Source organism: Lathyrus oleraceus, chromosome 7 (assembly GCF_024323335.1).
Source record: "Lathyrus oleraceus cultivar Zhongwan6 chromosome 7, CAAS_Psat_ZW6_1.0, whole genome shotgun sequence".
Taxonomy (NCBI): Eukaryota; Viridiplantae; Streptophyta; class Magnoliopsida; order Fabales; family Fabaceae; genus Lathyrus; species Lathyrus oleraceus.
The window spans coordinates 111,664,875-111,690,584 of NC_066585.1; the positions used below are offsets into that span (position 1 = coordinate 111,664,875).

Here is a 25,710-nt window from a genome sequence, read left to right on the forward strand (position 1 = left end):
TTCTTCATAAATTGTTTTAAAACAAAGTGAACATTCACAAAGACGAAAGGATACTTAAGGGATCCTCAGTGCTCTCCCAAGGGTGGCATGATCTCCAACAGGGAAAGACATTTGTTCATATCCCCGGCAGGACTGTATCCTCTTCCTCCAGAACATTGTTGTGGTTTATCCCACCGAGTGGAGTGCTTGTTGAGGTTATTTACCTCTCTTCCCATCAGCAGAGCAGTTGTTTCTTTCCTCCTCAGCAGATGTGTCCTTTATGGAAGATTCGATTTTTGTTGGTTGGTCCCTAGAATCCCTTTGTCCCTCAGACAGATTCCCCAGTAGAGTGGCTTGTGAGGCAGATGCTACTTGTGCATTAAGTTCTTTTCCCCAGCCGAGACTGATGATTCATCCCTTGCAGAGATATTGTTGTCTCTGATCCCCGACAGACTAGACATTCTCCGGTGATCCTGGCTCTCTCTCTTGAGATGTAGTACCGGGTGGTTGATTCCTGGGCCTGTTTGTGTTAGATATGTCTGTTTGTCGGCATTCATCATACATAAACCACACATATACATGCATAATTATAACATTCAGATATTCATGTTGCATTCTTTGCCATATATTGTTGTTTTCTGCTATTTGGTGATACATATCTCCCCTAGCAGAGGTGTGTGTCTGATATCTCCATATAGAGTCAGCTCCATAGGCAGAAAGCGCCTATCCTTTCTTCCATATTCCCCACCGAGCTATATCCTCGTGGATGGTGGTTGTTTCTGTTCCCCCCTCCCCAAAACACATATATTGGGATGGGTTTCCTTATTGAGTTATATCCTCATTAGGACAAGTCTTGATTTAGTTTGCCTTTTTGGTTTGATCCTAAATTGGCCCCTCGAAGCTGTTTCCTTTGTTTCCCTGCGGTATAAATGAATAATTGCTCAGTAATTAGTAATCATTCATCATATCCCCGGCGGAATCTGTGGTTTCCTACCCTGATACCGGTAGTTGTAAACTCTATTCCCTCCCCTTTGCAGAGTTAACCTTTGGTTCATCATAATCGATGACGGTTATTTTTTCGTGGTTTCCTACCCAATATCCTGTAGGTGTAATCCCCTCCTTGGCGGTTATCTTCATCCAATATTCGATGTTGATATTCCCCCCTTTTTTTGCCTGGATAATTGCCCTGTTTACGCAATTTATCCCCAGCGAGTCATCTCTCGTCTACCCTGTTGTTGTTGGTAACGATTGTTTCTCTCCTGAATTGGTCATCATTATATACCTCATTTCGGTATCCCGATGCCTTTTTCTTTTCGGTTGATTTATCCTTTATTAACCCAGTAACCGGTTGTGGATAATCTTCCATGCGAGTATATTATCTACGTTCCGACGGTAATAGATAATATATCTCATGCACTCTTTGGTCGAAGTCTTTTGTGCTTCCCCCAGTCGAGCAAGATTCGTATCCCCTTTGTGGAGTCGAATATCCATCCTGTAATCGAGTTTGCTTTTAGCTCTCTTTTGGATGATGAGTGTCTTGGGAATATTCCCCAATTCACGCCTTGGTTGGTCACCTATTATATGCCCAGTAACCGGTATCCCTGGTGTTCCTCCTTTTCTGCTCCCTATCATGACTTTTGTCCCCTGTGGAGTCAGATTTCCCTGAGTTGAAATATACCTTTTAGGTCATCCTCAGATGTTTTGAAGTTTTGATATCTCTCACCCTTATACCGGTCTTAGATATTCATTTCTTCCTGGGCATGTTGTATCTCTCACCCTTATACCGGTGTTCAGATCACATATCTCGTTGAGCTTATTACCCAGTAACCGGTAACACCTCATCTCGCTGCTCCCCCCAGGAGAGTCTTTTTAAACATCCCCAGCGAGGTCCCTTAGTGGATTGTTTTCGTCCGGATTTTTATCCGAAGTATCCGTTGTGGATAGTTTCGCTGTATTGGCATATTCCCTAATACATGCATCTTTGAGTCAGCTTAAGTCTTTCCATTTGTCTTTTCCCTTTGGAATTCTGCTCCCCAACTTTGGGTCGTGCCCTGCTCACGCATTTCTTTCTTATCCCCATAAGAGTCCCCAGGTTTGTGTCCCATGGAATGTATCACTCATATGGATTGTCAGTGTCTCCTGATTGTCTTTACTCCTTTGTGGACACATATCCCCACAAAATATTATCCTTTCGCATACATACATTTGCATCATGAGGTCTCTTAGGGACCAAAATTCGTCTCTTTATTTTTATTTAAGCTCATTCTACCTCGTCGAGGCGAAGATTTTAACCTTCCCTTCTCCGGCTAGAATGACCTTAAATAGGGGCATCTGTAAGACCCCGATTTTGGCCCTAAGATCCCTCATGGCATCATAACATTTCATTTGCAAAGTCTCAAGGATCACAAGCATCTTGGTTCCCCTTGCCTTTGGGTGGGACTCCTTGTGAGTGGTTTGAGATCACCAAGCATGTTTGAATTGTATATCGTTGCTTCTCTCATTTTGTTTACTAACCAAAAGCACAAAAATATGTCACTAACATTTTTTGTTTGTAGCTTGAGCAATCACAAGGTCAAAAGCTTCTAGAAGGTCATTGGTACAAAGACATGGTCAAGAGGAGATGAAAACAAGCATGGTAATGGTTCCCAAAGCTCTCGTCCATCAAATATACCTCCCTAGCATCTTAATTCATCATTTTGATCAAATCAAGTCAAAGGGTTGGAGGTTTGTTTCTCAAGGAAACCCTAATTCATCTGTGCACCACAATGCCTTGCTCATGAAGCAACCTCAGCCCATGGTCAAATACAATCAAGGGAAGTTCTTTTATTCATCATTTCATGCATACTTGAACTTATTTGAATGTCCTCAATCATCAATTCATCAAGATATGAGTCATGGACTTGAGAAGTTGATCAGTCAATTCATCTGACTATTTTGAAATACACTAAGACCTAACTTTTTATGTGTTGGTGAAATGGAAATTGTTCCAAAAGAAACAATGTTCTTAAGGAAATTATGAACAACTTTCATGTTCATCAAAATTTTATTTGAAGCTTGGAAAACCATCTTCCATTCCAATACATTATAGGTCATTTTGATTGAAACCCTAATTTTAGGTCAACTTCCGAAGGACATAACTCACTCATTTTTCATGATTTTGAGGTGGGATCAAATGCATTGGAAATCCTAAGATGTCTACTTAAAATGTTATGTTGAACAAAATTTCAAAATCTCAAAGGAAATACATATGATAATGCAAGACATTATAGGTCCTTTTGGGTCAAGGGCATTTAAAGTCAAAAAAGTCCAACTTCAAGTGCCCATAACTCTTTCATAAAAATTCCAAATGATGCAAAACTTAAGTCCATTTTGATTATCTTGAAAATATCTACAACTTTGATGTTTTAGGTTTTTTCATTTGAAGCCTGCATCATCAAAACATAAGGGCTTGAAAGTTGGCCAATTTTAGAAACATTGCCTTTACATGTTTTGCACATCACACTTTAAACTCAAATTTCATAAATTTCCACATTCCAAATGGACTTTTGACCAACATAACATTTGTTCCTCATACAAAGACCTTTCCAACCATTACCCATATGCCTATGCTTGGATTTTCTAAATGGCACTTTCGAAGAGATGATTATTTAGGTACAAATGGAGAATTCACATTGAATCTTGAAATGCAAGCTATTGCAAGGCAAATTACACGTCTAAATCAATTCATTATGCTATCAGCTTACAAATCCATCAGCTTTTGGGCCTCACATGCGCCTGTACAGGCCCATGCATGGAGGACCCAAAGTTTCATGCACACGAGTTTCTTCTCATTTGGCATCATCTCCAGCTATAAATACCTTGCCATGCTCACTCATTTGCCACGCCAATTCAACCTGAAATGCTGCAGAAATATTTCCCTAACCATCACTAGAGAAGCAAGCTCACTTTTCTCATTTTTTTCGGATTTGAAATTCAACTTCATCTGGTTGAATTCTCAGATCTAGTGCTTCTAAACCTTCATCTTTTATCCCATAGAACTTCTGTTTTAGCAAGGCAAGCAAGGCATCATGCTCAAATCACCAGAACTCAAGCTTGCACTCCAACTGGTAATTTCTTCGATTCTCTTCATCCATGGACCTTTTTGCTCGGATCTAATATTTTCTGAAGTCCTCACTTGAGAGGCAAGCTAGTGGTAACTTCAATTTTACTTTTCCTTGATCTGCATTTTTCATACCTGAATCTTCCACCTCAGATTTCTCCATTTATAGAGATCTTGAGTATGATTCAAGGTTACAGAGGTGATGTACATCACCCCAGCTTCATTTTGGTATAAGGATCGTGTATTTTCAGGGAGGTTTAAAAACCTGCAAGTTTGGCCGGAATTTGCAGGCTCACCGGAGAAGAAGGTGGCTCCGGTGGCCGCCTCTCTCCAGTTTGAATGCTGACCGTTGGATGTACATCCCACGTTTTAATCTCAGCCATGCATTGTGTTTACTTTCATTAATTCATTATGTCACGCGTGGACTAAGGCCTACCGTGGGAACACGCTCCTGGACCATTAGATGTTGCCACGTCAATTAATGAGTTCCATCAGACGCTCCTGGTTTTTTTCTAATTTTTAATTTCTGTTTTCATTTTCTTAAATTCCATTTTGTTTCAAAAATTCACATCTCTCTCATTTTTAATCCAAAAATTATGGGACCAATTGCATTATTTCCCAAATAAATTCTAGTTTCTATTTCTGATTTTTAATATTTTTTATTTCATCATTTGGTATTTTTTGTGAATTTTCTCTTTTCTGGTTATTTTTAATTCATTTTAAATAGTTCTTGATATTCAAAAAATGCAAAAATATTTTCCTAACCTCTTTGAATGATGATGGATCTATGAAAAATATTCTCATCAAATTTTGAATTGATTTGAGATTTATTTGAGATTTTAGTTCAATTAGGTTATTTTTATTCATTTTTAATTGATTAAAAATAGTTTCTGACTTTTAAAAATGCTGAAATTTTTTGTCAAACTTTGCTTGACCTTGTTGAACTTGGGATAAATCACTTGGACCTTTCAAGGTTGATTTGAAGTGATTTTGAAGTTTGACCTTTCTTTAATATTTTAATTCAAGTTTATTTTAATATTAAAAAATGCCAAAAATATGTTATTCTTTTCTTGACTTCAAATCTTCATCTCACTTCTGTTTTGATTGTTTGACCTTGACTTTCAATGTTATTGGTTAACATAAGAGGATTGGTACATTTTATTCCATTTAATGCATTTTATTTTGTCATTTTCCTTTTCTCATATTCATCTCCTTCTTCTTCTTCTTCTCCTTCTTTTTGATCAATGAGTTGAAGGTTGATAAGTTAGCATTGATTAGGGAGATTTAACATTCCTTGATTCAAATCTAATTCATCTTGATCAATTGATCAAGTGAATGGTTTTGCATTAAGGATATGTTGTCTTTTAAATCATGCAAAAAGCTTAAACCAATACAAGATCAATTTTCATTTTCCTTTTGGCATGGCAAGTTGTTGGGACTTGGTTCACTAATCAAGACTCCTAACTTGTGTTTGTTGCCTACATTGTTATTGACCGGCCTCAGATAGTTGTGACTTCTACATAAGTCCAATTACGATTGCTTAACATAACACTAAATTTGCCTTATGGCACACTAACTACTAACACTAACTATTGACAACTAATATTTACTTTTATGCAATTTACTCTAATGCAATTTACTATTCTTGCACATATTATTCATTTACTTTTCTCTTTGCTCACTTGAGCACATGTTTATGTTAATGCCATTTGTCTTTTGCTCACTTGAGCACATAATTGTGTATATATTATTGTGCTTGTGTTTTATTTTGATTGTTGTGGACCAAATGCAAAGAAATGGACTTAGTTTCTAGGACTTTCCCTATGCAAAGAAATGGAGAATTGGACTTAGATTCTAGGACCTTCCTTATGCAAAATTGGAGTAAAAAGGATCTTAATGATGATGGATTAGAAGGACCAAATCTCTAAACTCACTCTTGTCCATTCTTGTTTTACTTCATGAAACTTTTGATGTGTGTGCTTTTGTGCTAGGAGTTCCCATTTGAGCTTAATTGGAGGATCATTGTCATGTTCATCCAAGTGGAAGATACAAGATACATTGAGGATCTCTTATGAGACTTGTTTGATTGCTTATGCTTTGTGGTTGTTTATTCCAAAGGATGGGAGCTACTTGGATCATCAATATGATCTCAAGAGAGGGACTCCTAGTGTGGTTTCATTTCTTATCCCTCACCTTTTTATTTTCCTTAGGATCAAGCCATTCTTCTTCTTCTCTCCACTCTAACCCAAGCCAAAACCTTTTGTGCAAACATTTAACCTTTGTTTTCAACATTAGAAACTTAAGCCTTATGCTTTTGATTTTTAAATTTTCTTTTCATAACACTTATTTTGAATTGAATCTTTAAGTCAAATTTGACCACTTTTGTATTCACTTCCAATTGGTAAATATAACCCATTCAAACTTCTTTTTCGTGGTTCCAATGGCCACTTCTTTAATCAAATTTTCCATAACCTTTAGCTATTAGGTTTGAGTTATCCTTGTGGTAGATGTAATACTCACCTATATCCTTAGTGATGGACAATGAGTCTTCCATGCTTATTATAGGGTTAACCCCCTCACTAGCATTGGAAATAAGGATCAACACAGACGAGTGTTGTAAATTAATATGAACGAATATTGAAAAAATATATCAACACAAACGAGTGTTGGAAATCAATACAAACGAGTATTGAAAAAAGAGAGATCAACACATACGAGTGCTGGAAATTAATACAGACGGGTATTCAAAAAAAGGGAGATCAACACAAACGAGTGTAGTTGTATGAAATGCTTGGATCAAACATTGCATTGGTCATGGAGGACGTGTGGGTTAAGCAGATATAATATGACCTTGTTGCTTGCAAAAATTAGAGAACTTTTTACTAAAACTCTGAGAAATATGTCCAAATTATTTGCAAAGAAAAACATTGAACATGTCTCATATCATGACATTTACCTCGACTCTGAGCAGTATATGCAACACGTGAGACATGACTCCTTGAGTAATGACATGTTGTTCCTACCTTAGAAGTTCTCAAACACATGTATCTAAAGAAGGAACCAGCTTTACATTTAGAAAAACACCTCGACAACTTTAAATTTTGGGCTAAGTTTCATTATAAATTTATATCGGTTACTTATATTGAAAATCTCTTGGACAGTCGCGAGAACACACTTAAGAACATTAGCATGAAAAAAAGCAACGTGTTTTATCCACAAATTAAAAAAACTAGAATAATATTCTTGAATATATAAATTAACTTGTTTGTAATTGACTATCTCTAGTTCAAATTTAAAACGCTTTGTTGCATTGTTCTGGTTGTAAATACGCTTAAAATAATTTCAACTTTCTTAAGGAGTTGAATATCAGTGCAATTTTGATAAAGAGTGACTTTCCCGCCTTTCCACAACTCCAACAAGTTCAGCACAAGGAACAACAAAATGTTCATCCCTAAAAGGTTTTCACATTTCATAATAACTCTTGTTTGAGTTATAGTTGCATCAGCTAAACAAATATATAGATAAGGATAACTTGTTATGATCTTATCTTTTCCTGAATATGTTTTGAGGACTTTTACAAAAGGTGGTGTGCAACTATTTCCCATAATGAGACATTTTCTAATTGCATCAGTTAATAAATCTAGATTCGGAAGATATTTTGCTTGTATGATTAATGAATCTAAGTCACCACGTAAGAAAACTATTTTGAGACTTGTGTGGAACAATTTAACCACCACCTTGACTATGATCCATTTGAACCTTATTGGAGAAAATCAAACATCACATATATTTTGATTGAGTTTATAACTGAAACAAAAAAAATAAACAAAAATGAAATAGTTATTATCTAAACCATTAGCTATTTTTAAAGCTATGATGGAGAGCGTGTCAAAATCAACTGAAAATAAGTTTTGAGGAAGAATTTCTTGATTTCTTGATCACTTTTCTTAATAGTCAGATTCATCTATGATTCTAGTTAATATCAAAGTTAAGAACCATATACTTCAATTCCTCGTTAAATGTAAAGATACTATGGACTTTGGAGTATTTTCAATAAGGTATATTTACTTTGGAGTACTTATATATTCTTATACTATCTTTATGTTTTTTTTCTTCTGATCCTTATTCTATAAACAAGCCGGTTTTCTTAAGATAGTTAATATTTGTTATCAGCAAGAATGTTAAAACAATAGTTCTTTATTGAAAAACTTATGAAACAGAATGAAGACATTCTTTTAAATAGTTAGCATGCAATTGAAACTGATAGCATCGTGGGAGCTTATATTGGAACTATTAGATGTAAACAATTTGCTGACTAAAATGAATTTGGCTTCCAACTAAATATACATGGTAGGCCAAAAAAATCAAGGACATGGCAGCCACCTCAGTATGTGTGACCTTAAAAAATTAACTTTATGTTAGTATTGATCACAAAGCGATACCAAGTTGTCATTTTCTTAAACTCTTGTAAAATAATTGATCAAGATAAATGTTGAAATTATTATTTTTAATTTATTTATGACAGAACAGCATGAAAGAGGCAGGAAGTTACATTTGAATCTGATTCCACGAGTTCAACAAGTGATGGTTTCAAGATATCTTATCAAAACAGTTTATATGTTTCAAATAGAAGATGCTGCATAAGAGTCCCACCTCGGTTAATGAAGTAAGAAACGTAACAAATGTCTGATATAAAATGCACAACTAGCATGCATTTTAACTCATACCTTTCTCGGCCTTTTGGCTAAGATCAAGTGTAGTATCTGTTCTTATCAGTTTAATATCTGATATGTGGGCCAATGGTTCACACGATATTAAATTTATTTCTTGAGGGGGAGAGTCCACTTCAATAGCTTGCTATTGGGTCTCTCAAGTGTCGCTTTTGCGTTGCACTATTGCAATAGCCGGGCACACCCCACCAAACCTAGTTCAAATTTGTTTCCTTTAACTAGATCAACTGCAGATTGATAGGATAAAATTGGGAGTTTTTGCTTGAAATGCCCTATTTTTCAAAATTTAATCCCAATATACCCCCTTTTGAAAAAAAAATCCCAGTCTATCCCCTTTTGTAGTTAGGCCACGTCACTTGATCTGACGAGGGGGTGCTGAAAGATATTTTGCCTCATGAGCTCGGCAAATGGAATGACGAGGGCGTGGAAGAAATTTTTTTACCTCAATGGCTCGTCACTTGAAGTGACGAGTAGGTGCAGGCATACTTTTTTGTTTTGTTTTTATTTTAAATAGTATTTAATTAATATTAATAATAATTAATTAATAGGAAGTGTAAATAGAATACTAAATCTATTAAATACTAATAATTGTTAATAGATTTAAAAATGGAAATTTATCATTCAAATGGAAGAATAAAAGAAGAATAAAAGAAGAATAAAAGAAGAATAAAAATGGAAATTTATCATTCAATTAAAAAAACGATTAAAAAAACGAATTGCTTTAATGCCTCGTCACTTCAAGTGACGAGCTTACAAGCAAGAAAAAATTCTGCAGTCCCTCGTCAAATGGAATGGCGAGGCCCCACTAAAAATGGGGTAGATTGGGATTTTTTTTTTCAAAATGGAGTATATTGGGACAATTTTTTCAAATGTGGGGCAAGGCAGGAAATTACTCTAAAATTGGCTACAAGTGTAAGATTCCAATTCAATTTTTTCATAACCGATTCCTTAGTCATCTAAACTGTAGAAAATGAAAGCCACTGCTCATCTGATCTTAATTAATTCGACAAACTGGATACACCAGGTGTAAAGAAAGAGAGCACTAGATACATATTCAATGAAGGGCAAGAGCCACAAAACTTTTCACACATCACTGATCTGAGAGAGCACTTACCAGAATATGTTATTGTTGGCATATCAGCTTCAACAGGAACTGTAGATGAGGAACATATGCTGATGTCATGGTCTTTTAGTACAAGCCAACCAGATTATGATTTTTATGAAGATATTCTGAGAAGAGAATAAACTTAATCAAAACTAAATTATTGGAGGGACAGAGAGTAGGTTTTGTATTTTTGAGTTTGAGTTTAATAGCAATGTTAATCATTTTATTGTGGAAGAGAAGAAGAAGACCTTATCTGATCTGGATATGGATGATGAATTCCAAATGAGTGTTGGACTAAGAAGATGAGTTATTATGAGCTGTTGAATGCAACAAACAACTTTGAAGAGACACAAAAGCTTGGCCAAGGTGGTGTTTACAAGGGATATTTTAAAGGTTCAAACTCAGTTGCCGCTATAAAGAGGATATCAGCAGATTCATGACAGGGTATAAAGCAATACTCAGCAGAAGTCAATTGAGGCATAGAAATTTGGTGAAACTCAATGGTCGGTGCCACAAGAAGAACGAACTTATCCTAATATACAAATACAAACTGTAAGTAAAAATAAGGATTATATGAGAAAGGATCCAAGAGGGGTGCATCATGGTGTTTGTAAATCATGGAAATTTAAGCATTCATAACTTTTTAAGGACATGGCACCCCAAAATGTATGAACCCCACCTCCCAAAAAGAGATGGTTCAAGGGGCTAGGCTCACCAGGTGTTGTGGACTGGAGGTACAACGGCCTGTGATCCTTCCACTGTCAAGAGTAGGAAGTGTTCGCTGCTCTGTGAAACCAGCCTCACGCTATACCCTCCTGTCTAAGACCCATAAGACAGGTACCTTCGCACAAGTCCCATGGGCCAACTCGCAACTTGGAGCGGGCAGGCCACCATTCAACATCATCATTAACTACAACATTATTCTCCTTATCATTGTTAACTTCACCATCATCATCAACTACAACATTATCATTCTTATCATTGTTAACTTTAAGATCATCAACAACATCAACTCCCTGAAATGCCTCTGCCTCGTCTATTATGTCAGGGTTATCAACCTCGTGCTCCACATACAGATCAACCAAGTCGAATCCACTGGGATCTTCAGTGAGTTTCAACACATCAACATCACAACTTAGGGGTTTAAGTCCTCAATTAAAGTTAAACAAGAAACATTCAGCATAAGGTTTCTCGAATTCTCAAACAGCAAAAAGGAAATCGAAGAAAGAGAGTCTTGTGCTAGGGTTCCGAGATAGCGGGAAGTTGGAAAGGATCCTTAATGCGGCGCTGCTATTAGTGGTGACCGTCATCATGGACCGCCGCACAATCTCAATAATCCTTATTGAGAACGAAGGTTCATGTGGTGAAATGCCAAGAGTTGTTACTTATTTAATTTTGATGCTGCAGGCAATCTGTAGAAAATGAAAGACACTACTCATCTTTGCATGAATGAAATCACTTTGAACAGAAAATAAATGTGAACTATACAATCTCCCTCTTAGTTTAATTAATGTTACATAACAGCAAGCTACATCATAGGCGTGTTGATAGGAACACTAATTCAAATGATATCATAATATCCAGAGCGGTAAAAACAATGAAACAAATTATAGAAATGACATTACAAGCACCTCCAAGAAAGTGCTCAAAAACAAATACTGATAATGAAAAGCAAAATCACAATGCTATATGGTGCAGAATGATTGTAACAGTACAAACCTGCATCCCATAGCCAATACGTTGAATGTGTGTACATTGGAAGCAATAAAATGGCCACAAGAGGTATGACAACGCATGATACAGTTTGGACCAGAAGATATGGACGGACGTCGCCAATCAACCTGCAATAAAAGGCATGGCAATGCATGATACTCGGTTGTTTCATGGTTACTACTGCTATCGAATGGAAATCATTTCATTGACCCAAGGGAAATACTAGATTCAAAGATACTCCTTTTCTCAGGGCATTTAATATATGATAACAATTCTCTCCAATGATCCTATTTAGCAATAGTCTGAATGCTCTTATTACACTGCAGCAACATATGTTCTACTGTCTCCGGCTCCAAGATACACCACCAACAATCAGTACCAGCATGCACCCTTTTATCGATCAATCTTACATAAGTTGGGAAATATATTGCCTACTGATAGTTGACTCCCACATTGAGAGAAGGTGAAAGGTATTGGAATAAGCAAGAGTATAAAAGAACTTGAATACCTTCATTGTAAGGTACTTACCTGGATGGGGTCAATGGTTGATCATGAAGGACCATGGCCTAGGGGAGTGACCTCCATTGCACTTAGGAGGGGTGCTATCCTAAGGTCTACCCAAGTGGTGGAACCTACATCATAATTTGTTGCTGTGGGGGCCTGCGTTCGCGCGCGGCCCCTCTTATTCTAATATCAAATTTTGAGAATTTTTTCTACTCTTATTCCGTTAACAATACATCTATAAACAAGCATGTTTTCTTAACGAGAATTTTTTCTACTCTTATTCCGTTAACAATACATCTATAAACAAGCATGTTTTCTTAACATGAAGTATTTCCCTTGTACTTTCTTAAGATCCATAAGCAGAGGCTTAAAGTGTTTTGTCTTCCATAGCAAATGAACAACCAAATGATATCATTCTATTTATAAACAACCAAATGGTGGCAAAATATGATTATCATTAAAACAGATTAAGAGGACAACAGAGAAGAAATTTATAGTTATTTATTGAAAAACTTATGAAACAGAATGAAGACATTCTTAAAAATAGTTCACTAATATCGAAACCTGATATTTATAAATGAATGGAATAATTATGGACAAAAGAACATTGTTGGAGCTTATATTGGAATAAATAGATGTAAACAATTTGCTGCCTAGAATGAATATGCTTCCAACTTATGTGTTTCAGGATGAGAGAGGAGGTAACATATTTTTAAGAATTATGAGAAATTAATGTGAAGCAAATATAAGGGATGAGGTAAATATTGTTTTGCAATCTATATATGCATTACCTGTGATGTTGTCATGTAGGTAAATTGAAGTGATGAGAATGAGTTATTGATCAAGTGTAGTATCTGTTCTTATAAAGCAATATAAAAATGGCAGGAGATATGTAGTCAGAGAGATAGAAAACTTGCCAAATACAGTTTGTAGTAAGACATTAAAAAGTGACGTTAAGTACCTAAGCACTTCATTGAAGCTGTAAGTGAATGCTGGAAGGAGTTATACAATGAAGAGTCAAATGAGATCCAAGCAGCAACTCTTAGAACAGAGCTACCTTCAGTTGTCTATACGTTATCAAGAAAATGTGTGGAAATGTTGTTCCAAAATAAGCAACTTTAAAAAAATCACATACACTGTTCAACCGAAAATTCCAAAACATGAATAACAGACAAATGATACTAAGTATCTAAACAAACAGTAAAACAGTAAAATGTATAAATCCTTTATGTTAAACACATGGAAGATCTACTAAAAACTCCATTAAGTTGGTCGGTTTCAAGTGGAAAAAAGTGGGAAAAGGGACACAAAAAACAATTGAGTCTGGTAGTTTTACTTGTATAATTGTAGGCCTTCTCTCAAATCATTTTCCCGATGCTCTGTCAATTCTTTTTTCCTTAGACAACTTTGCATCTGAAATTTTTATCATATCTCAAGCATTGTGATTCAGTCCCAAAATGTGGTGTACATTGTTGATGTTGAACATTTTGACTTAATCAGTATGGATCAAACAAAAGTACACTATTTTACTTTTAAAAAAAGGTTTTGAAGTTCATATATACAAAATTCCTCATGTAATGTTCAAAGACAATACCTTGATCATACAACCTCAAAGTGTACCAAAGTCATTTTCAAAATTTTGAGAATATTCATCATTATATGAAAACTTCACCAATCATCGCGGCAGACAGCATGTTAGACAGAAAAATCACCAAAAAAACCACTAGCCTCTAGAGATTGTTAGAAATGATTTTGTTTGAATAAACGATAAACACATGAACATAATAATGGTGTTCACTTCAACCAATCTACCAATTAGAAGCACAAGTATAGAAAATATTATAAGCCAGCAAGCAAGCTAATTTACAAAGTAGTTTTTGCTGTCAAATGTGAGTAATGTGTTGATGTTTAATCACTAAGTGAAAATATTTAAAATTAAGAGAAACGAAATGAGAGTGTAAAGATCTTCAACTTGTATTCTAATATAATAGCAAGTCTGTAGAAATGAAACTTAATGTCTGAAATTTTTAAATATTAGGATCTTCCACGACAAAATGCTTCATCCTCGAAAAAGGATAGTTTACAATTGTAGCATTGAATACTATTCCAAATATAATAATCTAAATGTTGCTATCACTAGATACAGATTCATGACAGGGTATAAAGCAATACTCAGCAGAAGTCAATTGAGGCATAGAAATTTGGTGAAACTCAATGGTTGGTGCCACAAGAAGAACGAACTTATCCTAATATACAAATACAAACTGTAAGTAAAAATAAGGATTATATGAGAAAGGATCCAAGAGGGGTGCATCATGGTGTTTGTAAATCATGGAAATTTAAGCATTCATTACTTTTTAAGGACATGGCACCCCAAAATGTATGAACCCCACCTCCCAAAAAGAGAGGGTTCAAGGGACTAGGCTCACCAGGTGTTATGGACTGGAGGTACAGCGGCCCATGATCCTTCCACTGTCAAGAGTAGGAAGTGTTCGCTGCTCTGTGAAACCAGCCTCACGCTATACCCTCCTGTCTAAGACACACAAGACAGGTGCCTTCGCACAAGTATTTAAGCATTCATTACTTTTTAAGGACATGGCACCCCAAAATGTATGAACCCCACCTCCCAAAAAGAGAGGGTTCAAGGGACTAGGCTCACCAGGTGTTATGGACTGGAGGTACAGCGGCCCGTGATCCTTCCACTGTCAAGAGTAGGAAGTGTTCGCTGCTCTGTGAAACCAGCCTCACGCTATACCCTCCTGTCTAAGACACACAAGACAGGTGCCTTCGCACAAGTATCATGGGTCAACTCACAACTTGGAGCGGGCAGGCCAGCATGGTGCAACCACCAGACCAACCTGTTAAGCCTTAGCCATGTTCCATCACCTTATTGCCCCCACATGGGTCACAAGCCGGCGCTACTCAGCTCGGCAAACTAACTAGCATATCAGACATTTATAAACACTTACTTGTGTGATGTTCTAGCCAACGCGGGACTTAATGAATCTAGAATGGTGTAGTATTAAGTTAGAACATGCTTTCTTAAATGTTGTGGTTGATGTTATAATACATATATAGGACTGAATTAGTCACAACATATATAGAAGGATTAAATCTATTCAGAAAGTTATACGCAAACTAAATACACTCAAAAAAATGATTCAAAACCAATGTAGTGAAATGCATACCTGGTTTAGCTTAGAGTATCAACAATCAACATTATAACTTTTGAGTGTTGCTGCTTCATTTTCTGGCTTTTCTCTAATGCTTCCTAATATTTAGCATCTCATCGGCATCTTCCATATTCACTGTTTGTTTGTTATAGTTGGCTTACTAACATACTTTAAATCGTGGTTGCAGTTGCGGTTATGCTGCAAACTTTTATATGGCAGGAAATTACGGCCAATGCGATGTTGCGGATACCTCAGAATACATTTATGCTGCATCTATAGTTCCTTGCAATTATGCTGCAATATAAAATCACGCTTAATATATATTATGGATATGTATTTCTTGCAATTATGAAATCACATAATTGACAAAGTCATGCATTTTTTACCATCTGATCAATCTGATGTCTCACATCCAACCTTGTATAATAGATTCGATTACGAAGTCTAAATGCAGACCAGCTGGTCTTAATTAATTTGACAATATAGATCGTATGATTTAGGTAATTAATTGATTATAGAATCACAAATGACCTTCATAATTTAGATGTTTATTTATCTTAAGGAGTGTATGTGCATGATTATTCTTTATCTATTTGTTTATATTGAACCTTGAGTGTACACAAAATGATATGTTATAATTGTGACAAAATCACGTCGCTTTCATCGATTTTAAAATAATCCGAGTCGATTTCAAAATAAATCACATACTTCTCGATTCAAAGTCGAGCCCATTTTTAAAACACCTATGTAAGTCGATCGCTTGTAAAAGCATCACCATCAACCTCACATGGCTTACTCTTGGGCCTTCTTACAATGGGACCTATTCGGTTTTAATTAATCGATTAGATGGATTATTCACTAAATAAATTCAATTCATTCACAAGAATGCAAATTTTAAAACCTCGATCCGACATCGAAAGTTAAATTAAAATACTTAATCACATCTAAACAACACTTCATTTAAAAATGAAAAGGGGGGTGGTTTTGAGTTTTCAACTCCTCTCCTCGATTATTTGAATACGAGTTTTCTTACTCGGTTAGTCAAATGGTCGTCATTTCTAAATCATTTAAGTACAAATAAATCAAATCCTTTTATAACAAGAAACCGAAAGGGAGATAACTTTGAGTCTTCAATTTTTCTCCTCGACTATTTGAATACAAGTTCTCTTACTTGGTTAGCCAAATGATTGTCATTCCTATACCAACTTCCAAACTCCGATTAAATCGAAATATTTTCACAATAAGCTAAATGAAAAGGGAGTTAACTTTGAGTTTTCAACTTCACTCCTCAATTGTTTGAATACGAGTTCTCTTACTCGGTCAGTCGAACAATTGTCATTTTTCACCAATTCATACTGTAAGTCAGATCATTCTCAATCAAAACTATACAAAAAGAGAGATGGTCTTGAGTTTTCAATTCCTCTTCTCAAATGCTTGGATATCAATATAGACGAGTATTGAAAAAAAGGGAGATCAACACAAACGAGTGTTGGAAATTAATACAAGCGAGTATCGTAAAAGGGATCAACACATATGAGTGTTGGAAATTAATACGGACGAGAATTGAAAAATAAGGAGATCAACATGGACGAGTGTTGCAAATCAATACGGACGGGTATTAAAAATAGGAAGATTAACATGGATGAGTGTTGGAAATCAATACAAACGAGTATTAAAAAAGGGATTAACACAGACGAGTGTTGGAAATCAATACATACGAGTTTTGAAGAAAGGGGTCAACACAGATAAGTGTTGGAAATTGTTAGATGCCCAAAAGTGCTTATTAGAGCTATCATATGTGGGCATCTTTCACTCTTTTTCCTTGCTAAAATGGTCAAAACCACATTTGTTTTACATGGAATGCATTACATTGATAAACAAGCTTGGTGCCTTTGATGTGTGTGTTATTGTGCAGGAAAGGCATGAATTAATTGATAATAAAGACACAAGAGAATTGGCAAAGGAACCAAAGAATACAAGCATTTCATCTGCCTGCTCGCTAGGCGAGGCTGTGGCGAAGCTTTTGGTTCGCTAGGCGAGCTCCTGGCGAAAAGCTCCAGTAAATTAGCAAATTAATTCGCTAGGCGAGCTCAAGGCGAATGTGGTAGCGAGTTCATTCTGTTTTGGTGAAAAACGCAGCCAGCACTCACTCGCTAGGCGAAGCTCTAGCGAGTCCCCAGCGAGCATTCCAGTAGCAAAACCTCTCAACCTCGCTGGGGCGAAGGTTGAGGCGTGTCCTTCGCTAGGCGAAGGTATGTTCGCTAGGCGAACATCACAGTTCAGCAAGCCCTGTTTTCTCTGGGCGCAGGGGCCTTTTGTGCCCATTTTAGACCCTCGCTAGGCGAGCCATTCTGCTCGCCTAGCGAACTTGACAGACCAGCTGAGGTCTATAAGTAGCAGGTGCCACTTTTGAGCACCATACCTCATTTTTACCAACTTTTCCATTTCTGTACTTTTTCTAGATATTTTTGCAGCATTGTTTTGGGAGCTCTTATGCCCTAGTTTTTCTTTTCTCTTCATCTAGCAACCATCTTCCACAAAAAGAAGGTGGATTCCCATCCAACTTCGATTATCCGACTTGGATGTTGATCAACCTTCTTTCCTTACTTGCCGACCAAGCTACCATGAAAATGAGTAGCTAAGTCATCCATTTGTCAAGGTTAGATGTAGGTGATTTCTAGCTTTGTGTGTAAATGTAAGGATCCTCATATGTAAACTCTTTAACGGTAAATATATGATGAAAACTTTGTTTCTATGTAAAACTCTTTGTGTTGGTTTATGATCGAGAGATGTTTACCGATTCTTGACCTAAGTTTTCATCCAAACTTGTTTGTTAGCTAGAGATAGTAACGAATGATTTTGTTCACCATAAGGTTGAACCAAAAGGTTGTCATTTTGATAGATTGTGTTCGAGAGAAACAATGGATCAAAATGGCAAAACTCACAATGGGTGTTCGAGAGAAACGCATTGAGAGGACCTTGTGAAATTATTTATCATCTAAAGGAGTTTATAAGATTGTTGACCGAGCTAATACATGCAAAGTGATCATTGAAACCTAACTTTGACAATATTTCTCATTTAATCAAAACATAACTTTTACCGCAATTAATTACTTTGTATGCAAGATAACTTGATTAAAACCAAAACCCTATTGTTACATTAAGTTAAGATTAATTCAACCATTGAACGGCAATGATATCTTACAATCTCTGTGGATACGATAACAAAAACCCGACACGAAATATACACCGCTCAGTTTGCCAACCAAACAGGAAGGCAAGCTGAGATGAAGACGGGAACTCTGAATTTATTATATGGGAGTCCATTCACCGGAATGGACCATGAAGACCCATTTGCTTTTCTCACAAAATTTTATGAGATAGCATTGGCTGCCGGAGTGGATCAGGCTCAGGAGCTTCCGTTGTTCAGACGATTATTTCCCCACGCTTTGCTCGGTAAAGCAAAGGATTGGTATCTCGATCAAACACCTGCCGTAATGACAGACTGGAACGTGTTAGAGGAGAAATTCATTGAAAGATTTTTCTCCCATAACCGATTCATGGAATCAAAGACGGCCATCTCGGTGTTTTCTCAAGGAACCAGTGAATCTTTGAATGAAGCGTGGGAGAGATTCAAGTCCATGCTTAGGAAATGTAAAGGGCATGGATTTGATGAATTAACTCAAATCCATATCTTCAGAAATGGACTTCAACCAAACTGCAAAACGTTGTTGGATGCCACCTCGGGTGGCTCGTTGATGTCAAAAAGTGCCGAAGAAGCCACCAACATTATCAATCGAATGGCTTTGAATGATCTTCAGAGTCAAAGTCGTGGAAATTCTTTGAAGAAGGCGTGAGTGCTTGAGTTAGGGACGAATGATGCCATCCTAGCCCAAAACAAGCTCATCTCACAGCAAGTGGAACTCTTAACGCAACAAATCAAAGAGTTAAGAGAACCGTCAAAAGCTAAACAAATAGCTTGTTGTGAACTTTGTAAAGGTGAACATGACACCGGATTTTGTCCACCTCCCGGTTTTGACGAAGTAAACTACATGGCCAATCAACGGGACTATCAACCGAGACAACAACAACCTTATCAACCGCACCCTCAACAACAACAACAACAACAATTCCAAGGGAACCAAGGGTTCCAACCTAGAAGCAACTATTATCATAACCAAGGTTATGGAGGTGGTTCTTCTAGCCGTCAAAACCCTCCCCAAAATCCGTATCAATCTCAACAACCGCCGGTCGTCAATTCTAAATTGGAAGAGACATTGACGCAATTCATGCAAATGTCAATGGCCAATCAAAAGAGTAATGACGCGGCCATAAAAAATCTTGAAACTCAAGTTGGGCAACTTGCCAAGCAACTCGCTGAACAACAAACCGGTCCTTCTTTTTCGGCTAATACGCAAACAAATCCTAAGGAGCATTGTAAGGCGATTATGACGAGAAGTGGGAGGGAGTTGGGTAGTGAGAATGAAAAAAGAGTTGAGAGTGAACAAAGAGAGAAAGAGAAGGAGATTGAGGAGGAAATAGTGGAGGAAAATGTTGATGGTGAAATAGGAGTGTGGGGTGATGAGGAAGTAGTTGAAAAGAATAAAAATAATGGTGAAGTTGAAAAAGAAAAAGGTGTGGAGATTGAGGAAAATAAAAGTGATGAGGTAATAAGGGAGGTAGTGAAGAAGCCTAGATGGAAAAGTGCTAGAATTGCAAAGGGAAAGGAGGTAGTGAGCGCTACTCCGGTCCAAAATCTTCCTTACCCTCATGCTCCCTCCAAAAGGGAAAATGAACGGCATTACGCCCGGTTCATGGATATTTTTAAACAGTTGCAAATCAATATCCCGTTTGCCGAAGCCTTGGAACAAATGCCAAAGTATGCCAAATTCATGAAGGACATACTAACCAAAAAGCGGAGGTATACGGAACCGGAGACCATCGTCCTTGATGCGAGCTGTAGTGCCATTATTCAAAGGACGCTTCCTAAGAAAGAGGTTGATCCGGGAAGAGTTACATTGCCGGTTAAAATTGGTGACGTGTATGTCGGAAAGGGACTTATTGACTTGGGGTCGAGTATAAATCTTATACCTTTGTCAATTATCAAGAGGCTTGGCAACATCGAGATTAAGTCCATCCGAATGACATTGCAATTGGCGGATAAGTCGACGACCCATCCTCATGGCGTAGCCCAAGATGTGTTGGTGAAGGTCGACAAATTCTTTTTCCCGGTGGATTTTATTGTAATCACTACGCCAAAAACTGGAATAGACAGCGCCCCTTAGAGGGCGCTTTATTACAAAAGCGCACTCTAAAGTGAAGAGAAAAATAAGGAGCGAACAACTTGAATAGACAACGCACTTTAGAGGGCGCTTTTGTAACAAAGCGCCCTCTAAAGTGAAGCGGAAAAATAATGAGGAAATGAAGGGACACCAATAGAGGACGCTTTATTGAAAGCGCCCTCTAAGGGTAACCTTAGAGGGCGCTTCTAAAAAAGCGCTCTCTATGTCCATGTACATTTCCAGTTTATAAGGCGCTTTTGGAAAGCCTTAGAGAGCGCTTTTAGAAGCGCCCTCTTAGGCCCCCTTTAGAGGGCGCTTTTGTAACTAAGCGCCCTCTAAAGTGAAGCCAAAAAAAAAATGGAGGGACAACAATAGAGGGCGCTTTTGTGAAAGTGCCCTCTAAGGTTACCCTTAGAGGGCGCTTTTGAAAAAGCGCTCTCTAAGTCCATGTACATTTCCAATTTAGAAGGCGCTTTTGGAAAGCCTTAGAGAGCGCTTTCAGAAGCGCCCTCTTAGGCCCCCTTTAGAGGGCGCTTTTTTAAAAAAGCGCCCTCTAAGGTCCCCTTTAGTAAACATTAAAATTATAACATATACTGCATGTCTCTTTATTTTCCCTCTCTATAAGCAACGTAACTGGGTTTTCTCTCTACTGCGTCCACCGTCTACTGCGATTACTCTCGTCCTCCGTTCGTTCTCCCTCCCTCACCATCGTCGTCGCCGTCGCCTTTTCTGCTGCTGCGTTCACGTTCACGTCCACCGTCACTGTTCACTTTCTTCTCCATCGTTACCGTCACCTTGAAGGTATTTCTCTTCTCCATCTTTACCGTTCACTTTCTTCATGTGTTTGATTAGGGCATTTTCTAAACTTAGTTTTACATTTTGTGCATTATGTTGATTAATGTTGTTTAGGGCAAACTAAGTTTTTTATTTCTGATTGAAAACTGATATCATTTGAAGTGTGTTTGAGCTTGTGCTTGGAAGTTTGATGATTATGGATGCAAGTTTGTTCATGTTCCAAACACCATAAATTTGCATTGGTCTTTTGCATGCAGTAGGTGTGTGTGGGTTTGCATTAGTCTTTTGCATGCAGTAGGTCTTTTGCATGAGAAATGGAAGATATATGAATGTGTTGACGTATTGAATCATTGTCTTACTTGGGTCTTATTGAATCATTTCTATATTACAGATAAAATGGCTAACCAAGACGATACCCATGCCGCGAATGAATCACGTAATAATGTTGAAAAAGAAATCAAACGAGGATTGACTGTTATGAAGTCAATCATTCGTGCAAGAGACAAGGGTGTAAAATTTGAAGTGCATTGGAGTGCTGAAGACCAACTAATTGAGCCTAACGGTTCAATGTTGGCAAGTTACATTGGTTTCCTTGTTCGCCAACATATTCCGATTACATGTGATAATTGGAGAAGTCCGGACTTGAAGGTTGGCAAGGAAAAAATATGGTCGGAGATACAGGTACTTACCATATATTGTTATATGTTTTTTTGTTGACTATTTGTTAACCATATATTGTTATAATATTACTTTATAATAACACACTCCATTTGTATGTTTTTTAGAGATCCTTTCACATCGATGAAAGCCGGCAAAAATATTGTATTCAATTGGCCGGAAAAAGACTCCGAGGATTTCGATCCTTTTTGTGCAACAAATTTCTCAAGGATGAGGAAGGAAAATTTGTTGAAGGAGAACGGCCAATGAAGTATGCCGAGATTATTTCAGCCGATGAATGGGATAACTTTGTCGCCAAACGAAGAAACGAAAAATTCCATGTAATGTCTATTAATTATGGTATTATACAATTGTTAAGTTACTTGGTTCTAATATGCCTTAAACTTTTTTATCCAGGAAATAAGCGACATAAATAGGAAAAGGGCATCAAAACCCGCGTATCCGTACAAAATAGGGCGTACGGGTTATGCACGGTTACAACAAAGAATTGTGAGTATATTCAAATGCTATGAGCTTATACATTGTCACAATATGTTATAATTGATGATCTTATAATCTAATTCAATGTGTAGCTAGCCGAGGAGAAAAGTGACGCAACATCTCTTCCGGACCACGTATTATGGAAGGCTGCTCGGGTTGGGAAGGATGGGGCTGTCGTTGAAGCGGTCCAAAATGTTTATGACGAATGTGTAAGTATATGTAACATTATTTCTTTAATTATATCGAAAATTTTGTTAGACATATAATTCATTTTTAATCTCCTCTAATAATATTTCAGGAGACTTTATCCCAAACCCCTTCAACCGAGGTCCAGGATTGCAGGAGCGTACTTAGTCGAGTACTAAATGTTCCTGAGTATTCCGGTCGTGTGAGGGGTAAGGGTTTTGGTGTGACTCCGTCGTCATTTATAAAAAAAACAAAAACAAAAAATCCTACCAACAAAGAGGTGATGGAGACCTTGGCGGAGTTAAGGGCACAAGTACTCCAACTGCAAAACGAGAATGCAAGGTATAGAGAGGAAAGGTGCGCTTCCGAGGCAAAAGATACTAGTGACCGAGCTAGTATCAATCATCAACCGAAATTTCCCGAGGTAATTATATATGTTATTATGAAATTAAAATAGCACTTTTTTACTTGACACATATACAAGTTAACAATAACATTTATTATTGGTTTAGGGCATTTCACCTTGTCAGCTGTATCTATCGTCACCAACTTATCGCATGGTTGGCAAGGGAAAAGTGCACAATACTTCGGGTGAATTACTTCACCATAATCCCCTCCCGGTGGGATTTATGAAAGTTTCGGTTGACCTCGTATTAGATACGGACGCCCGTCTACCATTACCCGACGTTGTTTCAGAGACAACGTTGATGCGAGAAGCAGTCGGATCCTTTGTTGGTTGGCCGTCAGATCTAATTTTCCCTGATGCCGAGGTATATATGTTCTAAATGATTATGAATATTTAGAATTCACATTTCAATTCAGCTACAATTATGATATTTAATCAATCCTTATTACATGGTAATGTTAGACTCCTACAAGACCCACCCCTAAAGCTGGTAAAGGGATTTCAAGACGCATCGAGTCGGTTGCATCTCAAAAAGAGGTACAAATATATATACCCATTGAATTATATACACAACGATTCTTTTGCATCACAAAAAGTAATGATTTATTTTATATGAATTTTTAGGTTCCCGGTCGAAAGTTGAAAAGCGATGGTAAGGATATTCCAACGAAGGATATTCCAACGAAGGATATTCCAACGAAGGATATTCCAACGACGGCCGGGACAAAATCTCAAATTATGATGCGTCTTGAGAAAATGGTGGAAGAGTCCGATATTATGGACGGGTCCATTCGTAGTATAGATTTTGATGAAGGTGTTTTCGGAAAAGCTCATTTCGAAATAATTGGAAAGGAGGACATGCAACAACTTTTTGAGCACGACGAATTGGGCATCGGTATCATTCATACATACATATGGTACTCCGATCAATCTATAATTTACTTAGTTGAACAATTTATTTACACATTTCAATGAGTAGTCTAATATTTATTATGTTTCTATTTAAGGTATATGTATGACAAATTGATGCGGGGAACTGAATTGTGTAACCGTTTCAATTTTATTGCTGCTTCCCGTGTCAACGCAACGTTAATATCGAAAAATCCAACATCCGTAAAGAATGATCTAGTCGAAAGATTCATGGCGGCCGGCGATAATACTACACGCAGTTTGTTTTTTTTACCGTTTAATTCTGGCAACGGGTTAGATTTTCTTTCTAATAATTTCATTCTAATCTATGTATATCTTTTACGTAGAAATTTTCATTCATCTAAATTTTTGTTTTATTTTACAGTGGCCACTGGGTGTTGGTTGCTATGGATCTTTCGAGACTAATAGTGTATTATCTTGATTCGTTATCGGGTGATTGGAGTAAATATCCGGGTTTGAAGAAGACGGTTGACACGTAAGTGAAATTCCTCTAAATATTCGTGTGTATTTCTATATTTAATTATGTCTGTCAGATTGATCTCAATATACGTTTTTATTTTGTTAGGGCAATACTAAAATTTAGATCGAAAAAGAATTACCGCATTAGGAAGGACATTACCTGGGTTAGAGTTCAGGTATATATTAAGTATCTTATTTTTGCTTATAATAGTGTTTGTTTTTTTGCTTATAATAGTGTTTGTAAGAAATTAACTATATATATATTGTTTGTTTTTCTGTGTAGTGTCCTCAGCAAAATAATTCGGTCGATTGCGGATTTTTTGTATTGAGATTTATGAGAGACATCATTGCGTTGAATCGTATAGACATCCCAAAAATGGTATGGAATAATAACTTAGGGTTTATTTTAATATTATCGAATATTTCATCTAATTTGTTACTAAATCATGAATATGTTTTATTCTCTTAATTGTAGTACTTTGAGGAATACAAAACCTACTCAAGAGCAAATTTGGATGAAATCAAGGATGAATTGTGTCAATTCATTGTTGATCAAAGAATCATATAGCTAGGTTGTATATTGTTGTACATATATGTATGGAATGTTGTTGTTGTATGGTGTTGTTGTATATATGTTGTATATTGTTGTTGTATATTGTTGATCAAAGAATCATATATTAATGTTGTATATATGGAGGATTAATGTTGTATATAAATGGATTCATGTTGTATATATCAATGGATTGATGGTGTATAACATTGGATTAAAGGATGAAATCAATATGAATTTTACACTTTTGCAGCATGCGAACAGGTTACCAATTAAATATCCACTGTTTTTCAAACAAATTTTTTTAAAATAACTAACACTTTAGAGGGCGCTTTCTGTAGGAAGCGCCCTCTAAACACTTTACATTGAGAACTTTAGAGGGCGCTTTGTCCAGAAAGCGCCCTCAAAACACTTTACATTGACAACTTTAGAGGGCGCTTTCTGCAGAAAGCGCCCTCTAAAGTGTTAGTTATTTTAAAAAAATAAGCGCCCTCTAAACACTTTACATTGACAACTTTAGAGGGCGCTTTTTCCAGAAAGCGCCCTCTAAACACTTTACGTTGACAACTTTAGAGGGCGCTTTTTCCAGAAAGCGCCCTCTAAGGTGTCCCTTTATGGACCACTCCAGAGGGCGCTTTTTT

General features: G+C 36.9%; 1 long non-coding RNA gene and 2 other non-coding genes across 3 annotated transcripts; 2 read left to right on the forward strand and 1 right to left on the reverse strand.

The window, feature by feature from the left end:
* Nucleotides 1-8,801: 8,801 nt before the first annotated feature.
* On the forward strand, nucleotides 8,802-8,997 carry LOC127109631 (U2 spliceosomal RNA). Its single transcript, XR_007796902.1, has one exon. It is a non-coding gene; the product is annotated as a U2 spliceosomal RNA (small nuclear RNA).
* Nucleotides 8,998-10,171: 1,174 nt separating this feature from the next.
* LOC127105037 (uncharacterized) lies at nucleotides 10,172-15,460 on the reverse strand. Its single transcript, XR_007794886.1, has 5 exons — nucleotides 15,319-15,460; nucleotides 13,092-13,197; nucleotides 12,922-12,984; nucleotides 11,633-11,754; nucleotides 10,172-11,325 (listed from the first exon to the last, which is right to left on the reverse strand). It is a non-coding gene; the product is annotated as an uncharacterized LOC127105037 (long non-coding RNA).
* LOC127109184 (U1 spliceosomal RNA) lies at nucleotides 12,147-12,308 on the forward strand. The gene has a single exon (XR_007796543.1). It is a non-coding gene; the product is annotated as a U1 spliceosomal RNA (small nuclear RNA).
* Nucleotides 15,461-25,710: the final 10,250 nt, after the last annotated feature.